At 41.6% G+C, this 6079-nt stretch overlaps 1 pseudogene; it reads left to right on the top strand.

Annotated features, from left to right (window-relative positions):
- Positions 1 to 5373: 5373 nt before the first annotated feature.
- LOC113624154 (calmodulin-binding transcription activator 1 pseudogene) lies at positions 5374 to 5849 on the top strand (annotated as a pseudogene).
- The last annotated feature ends 230 nt before the right edge of the window (positions 5850 to 6079 follow it).

Raw genomic sequence — 6079 nt, 5'->3', positions numbered from 1 at the left:
TTGCGGAGCACAGGCTCCGGACGCGCAGGCTCAGCGGCCATGGCTCTTGGGCCCAGCCACTCCATGGCATGTGGGATCTTCCCGGACCGGGGCATGAACCCGTGTCCCCTGCATCGGCAGGCGGACTCTCAACCACTGTGCCACCAGGGAAGCCCTCTCATTTCTTTTGTTTTCCCTTCTCTTTTCTTCTTTTATTTTCAAGCCTTGGTTTTCTGACCTATAAATTGATACTAGTGCTTAGGGATAACAAGGATGTATTTATTAGTATGGAAAACTCATATGTTAGAGAAGGAAAGTTAAAGAACAAAGTAAGTATGGGCTTCCCTGGTGGTGCAGTGGTTGAGAGTCCTCCTGCCGATGTAGGGGACGCAGGTTCGAGCCCCGGTCCGGGAAGATCCCACATGCCATGGAGCGGCTGGGCCCATGAGCCATGGCCGCTAAGCCTGTGCATCTGGAGCCTGTGCTCCGCAACGGGAGAGGCCACAACAGTGAGAGGCCCACGTACAGCAAAAAAAAAAAAAAACAGAACAAAGTAAGTAGAAATTAAATTGAGTCAAATAGTAAATTTAGAGAAGACTGTATAGATCATAAAAATTATGGAGCAATAGATAAAATAATGGAGTGAAACTATGATTTGGGGTTCATGATCAAAAAGGTGAGTTGAGCCAAGAGTAGAGTTGAGATCTAACCAAGTGGAGCAGAGGGTCCACCAGAACCTGAGCTTCACTCACTCACTCCTAGTTGCTTGGCAAAAATCGCCAACCCTATTCTAGTAATATTATAATGAGAAAGAAAACATCAGAAGAGGTAATAAGTAGTAATTGGGGGAAGAATTGCACTTTTATTATCTCTTTCCTGGTGTGAGATCTGAGAAGGTATTTGGGAGCAATTTGTGTTACAGACAAAAGATCAGGTTATAAATAAAATAATTTGAATCATGTGCCAAAGAGTTAAATTGAGGCTGTGTTCCCAAGAGCTTCTCTGTACACAGCTGACGCTCTTCCTCTCACTGAAGCTGGGTGATTATAAGTAATGAAGTCATATATATACATTGTTTTGCTTTTTTCACACTTGGGAACTGCTGTCTTGAACAAGGAATTCACAGAAACATATTCTTCCAGTTGCTAGAATAAATTGGGTTGAGACTTGAAATATTTTAGCTCTTTGCTGCTTAAAATGTTTTCCATGTACTTTAATTGGCTAGAGAACTGGGCTCACATACAGCAGGTAATAGTAGTAGAAAATGAAGCCAACAACTATTTTGTAGGGTGTGGCTATGAGGCGCTAAGGTGAAAACGATTGTACAAGCCTGTCACCACGCCTGTGTCGAAGACGAACAAAGCTAGTTAAGTGTTAAGGACAGATTTTAATCAGTAATACAATGTTGCAGTAGGGAAAAGAGTCCAGTATGAATTGAATTGAATTGAATCGAATTGGGATGTGCAATGAGGTGACTGGGCATTTTTAAAGACGAATGAAGGAATAGAGTTACAGAGAGTTAGTGTAAATGCTATTCGAACAAACGTGTCAGTTCACTGGAGATTATGGAAGTTAGGATTCTTTTCTCCCATGGACACTGTGAGACAGAGGCCCTATCTTTCCTGATGATCACATTTCAAAGGAAAGCCTTCTTAGGTCACTCTTGAGTTATAGGAGGTACATATACATCTCAAAGAGACAGAGGACAGATTCACAATTTTAAGCTCTTTTCAGCAAATGTTTTAAGAAAGTAAGGTTAGTAGCCTCTGGTCAAGGGTTGGCTAGAACAAGCAGTAAATTCTTGTGGCAACCTTGAGCTTCCTCAGGCAGGCACTTTAAGGGGAAGTGCTATCATCCTAGATATGCAGCCTTGAGCTGTTAGAAGCCGTGTTAGCATTTAAGCCTTTTAGCGTGAGTAAAAAAAGGGAGACTAGGTGAAAGCATTTTTTTGCTGAGCATCTGGAGTTTTTATAGGCCAAGTGTGAGGTCTACTCAAATAGAGGGCTCAGAGGAACTTGGCTAGAGTTTGACTGAGGAGAGAATCTGTGTTACCTGGCACATAGTAAGTGCACAGAAAATGCTGTATATCATCACTATTATCTAACTGACTGTTTTCTGTAATCTTATGAGTCTTGTTAATCTTTTAATTAAAACTGCTTATTTAAGGTCACAGCTTTTCACTACATCCTTTTCTCTAGCTCCTTCTGGTCCTCTCACCCATCATCTTCACAGCGTAAGATCATGAACACAGGGAAAAACATGAGAAGAACTAGTTAGACTGAAATTCACTGGTGCCTGGCCCACACTCTTATCACAATATCACCTAGAATCTTAAGATAGTTTCAAAATGGCTTCCCTGCCACCAGTATTGTCACTTCCTAGATATGCTCCAAAATAATACCATATTTGGGGCTTCCCTGGTGGTGCAGTGGTTGAGAGTCCGCCTGCCAATACAAGGGATGCAGGTTCATGCCCCGGTCCGGGAAGATCCCACATGCCACGGAGAGGCTGGGCCCGTGAGCCATGGCTGCTGAGCCTGCGCGTCCGGAGCCTGTGCTCCGCACAGGAAAGGCCACAACAGTGAGAGGCCCACGTACCGAAAAAAAAAAAAAAACCAACCATATTTGCCTTTCTAATCAAAAATTTGATTTTTCACGCACTGCTGCAAATTTAAAACACACATGTGTGCATGCACACACAAAATCATACTCCTTAGCTTAGCATAGATATCCTCTCATGAGTATATACCTACCCTACTTTTCAGCTTCTTATTTTGCCTTTTATCCTCTTGTACTTATTTTATCATCACTCTTTGAATAGCATTTGGCCTGAATAGCTATCCTCAATCAATTCTCCACACTCTAATAAAATAAACTCTCTCATTCTTCAAGATCTTCATATAGATGACCTCCTCTTTCAAGTTTTCCTTGACTCCAAGATATAGCATCTTCTAGGCTTGTACTTTAAAAATATTCCGTGGATAATCTAGTAATGGTATTTGACAAATTATACTGGGATGTGTCTCTGTAAGTATGTATTTCTTTCCACAATATCTGAGTGCTAGAAAGGCAAGGGTTTCTTTGTTCCTCAGTTCCTCAGATTAGCAAGGGCTCTGATACACAGTAAACACTCAATATATGGTAAATAAATGAATGGATACATGTAAAAATGAGTAACAAGAGCAGAAAATGTTACAAAACTTCATTGAATGCTTATGCAGTATGAATCTGTGAGCTTGACACTGCAGCTACAAATACAAATGGGGAAGCATTTAGGTAAGGTTTTGAATGTTTTTCTCATTTATTTAAAGTAATATGTTCCCAACTGAACTTGAACCTGGGTAAATTTGTGCTCTATCATTAACTACTTTTTCTTGGAGGATTGTTATCTAGGGTTTTCTGTACAGCAAAGTATAAAAATCACAGAACGGAAAACAATTTGATTTGGTGAGAAAATCCTTGCAAGCTTCAGGTCCCAAACTCATTATTTATTTACTACTGGAGGCTGTAATCTTTACTCCAAAGAACTGCCCCATCATTTAGACGTCTTAAATCTGCTGTTGAAAAATAACATACAAACCAGGGATGGTGATCTGCCTGAATCAAATTTGGCTTAAGACAAACCTAGGTCTAGTCCTGTAAAAAGAGCAAATGAATGAAAAGGTACAGACAGCACCAATGCTGCTCTTCCAGGCAGCTGATGCTGACCCTCCTCAAGCATCATTATTCAGCATAAGGAACTTAAATAAGGCAGGTCACTGCACACTCATTCTTTGAGCCTCAGTGACCTGTGAAGGCCTGGACCTAGTGACCTCTACACCTCTACAGGAATATCCTGGTTTGTGGATGATGAAACATTTAGGGGCTTGATATTTCCAAGTTACTATTTAAAGCTTTTTTGATAGACACTGTAAAATTGTTTCTGGTATCGGACAGGAACGTCTGTGCATTGAGTGATGTTCATTTCAAGCACCAATGGTATGACCTTAAGCTGTTATTTGTTTTCTGAGGTTCAATATGCTACTCCAAAAGATTACTTCCCTTTCTCAAAGGCTATCATTGAAATTTTATTATTCTTATATTCAAAAACTAGAAATTAAAAAAGCCTCTGGAGGGCTTCCCTGGTGGCGCAGTGGTTGAGAGTCTGCCTGCTGATGCAGGGGCCATGGGTTCGTGCCCCGGTCCAGGAAGATCCCACATGCCGCAGAGCGGCTGGGTCCGTGAACCATGGCCGCTGAGCCTGCGCGTCCGGAGCCTCTGCTCCGCAACGGGAGAGACCACAACAGTGAGAGGCCCACGTACCGCAAAAAAAAAAAAAAAAAAAAAAAAAGCCTCTGGAGGTCAGAAATTGAGAGAGTGAATTGCTCATTGAGAGGTTAAAGCTGTGTGTGGGTTTACTGTTGTCATTAGAAATGGATCCTTAGACCTGTCCTCTCCTGCACCCAAAATAGGGTAATATGAATGTGTTCTTCTCCAAAAAAAAATATGAACGTTCTTTTATCTTTTAAGAACAAGTTAAATCATTCATAATGTGGTGTGAATCATAAAGAAACATAATCTCGTGTTTGTGTTAAGGAGGAAACGTGTACCTCTAAAAATGTACAGTGTCATGTGAAGAGAAAATTCCTCCTGAATATTGCTTGTTTTTTCCTTCCTGCTAATTTTAGAGGTGTTACCACACAAAACCTGCCTGCATTCAAGATGCAGTGATTGCCAGTGTTTCAATCAGATGGTACTGATAGAAGTGTGATGAGTTTGTACCAATAACACATTTAAAAATAATTTGTACTAAAAATATGCTCTGTAAGACTTAATTAACATCCAGAGTTCCCAGTTTATACACGAGATATAAACAGAAAATATATTTTAAAATCTTTATTGCAAGCTTGTATGAAAATGAATGTATAAATGAGGAAGAGGGTTGTGTAAGGCCATTTGCTAACTAGACAGCTTGGCTAAAAGGGATGTAGACCAGGAGAGGAGTGGGTGACAGATGTGATTTTTATCACCTGTGACCCCATGACTCTTATCATAAGTGGGCCAGATCACAGTAAATTTACCATTTTTTCTATGTCTTCTATGGTCAGATCAGAGGATGAAGCCCTTGCACTGTAACTGGGTTGTTATACCTGGGGAATTTGGACCTCAGGAACAATAGGTCGGAAGAGGGGATAATGCAATTTTAAAGTCTAAATGGCATCCACAGCCTTATAACTCTGTGCTAAATCCGTATCAGTATCAGGGCATCCTCCACTAACAGGACTGTCTCCGTCCTCTGCCTGTTCGCCCATCCTCAAGATGCCAAGCTGACTGAGAGAGCCACAGAATCACAGCGCGGCGGCGGCGGGACGAAGCGCGCGCCCAGGTCCCTGTCACGAGAAGGAGGAGGTTGTGATGCGCGGAGGGGAAATGGCTGCCGAAAACAAGCCGGAAGACCGTTTCCCAAAGTGTATTGTGCGGAATTAGCACCTGCTGCGTTCTCAACACCGTGCCACCTATAGATGATCATGGGAATAGCAATAGTCATGTAAAAATCTTTTCACCGAAAAAGCTGCTTGAGTGTCTGCCGAAATGTTCAAGTTTACCCAAAGAGAGGCACCGTTGGAACACTAATGAGAGATTATGATGTAGCAGTCCCTTTGGATTTCTTTTTCATAATGTGTGACCCTTCACCTTTGATCCCCTGACATGCATTACCTTGGTAACCATTTCATTTTTTAATTTAATTTCATTTTTTGATTTTGGTGTACAAGCTGTAATATTTCATTTCTCGAAGTGTAACTGGCTGATTTCCTTAAATAGAGATACCCCTCTGAACGATAAATTTGCAAAATGCTGTCTTTATTTTCTGTATTAAAATTGATTTCAATATTAAAAATAAAGTGTAATCTGTGTTTTCATCCTTTAAAAAAAAAAACACAGGGCTTCCCTAGTGGCGCAGTGGTTGAGAATCTGCCTGCCAATGCAGGGGACATGGGTTTGAGCCCTGGTCTGGGAAGATCCCACATGTCGCGGAGCAACTGGGCCCGTGAGCCACAATTACTGAGCCTGCGCGTCTGGAGCCCGTGCTCCACAGAGAACAAGAGAGGCAGCGATAGTGA

The sequence above is a fragment of the Aethalodelphis obliquidens genome, unplaced genomic scaffold, assembly GCF_003676395.1.
Source record: "Aethalodelphis obliquidens isolate GAN/ISIS:26980383/991018 unplaced genomic scaffold, ASM367639v1 scaffold12, whole genome shotgun sequence".
In the NCBI taxonomy this organism is placed as follows: domain Eukaryota; kingdom Metazoa; phylum Chordata; class Mammalia; order Artiodactyla; family Delphinidae; genus Aethalodelphis; species Aethalodelphis obliquidens.
The sequence above is the reverse complement of the archived record's forward strand: the minus strand, read 5'-3'. Positions and strand labels throughout refer to the sequence as shown.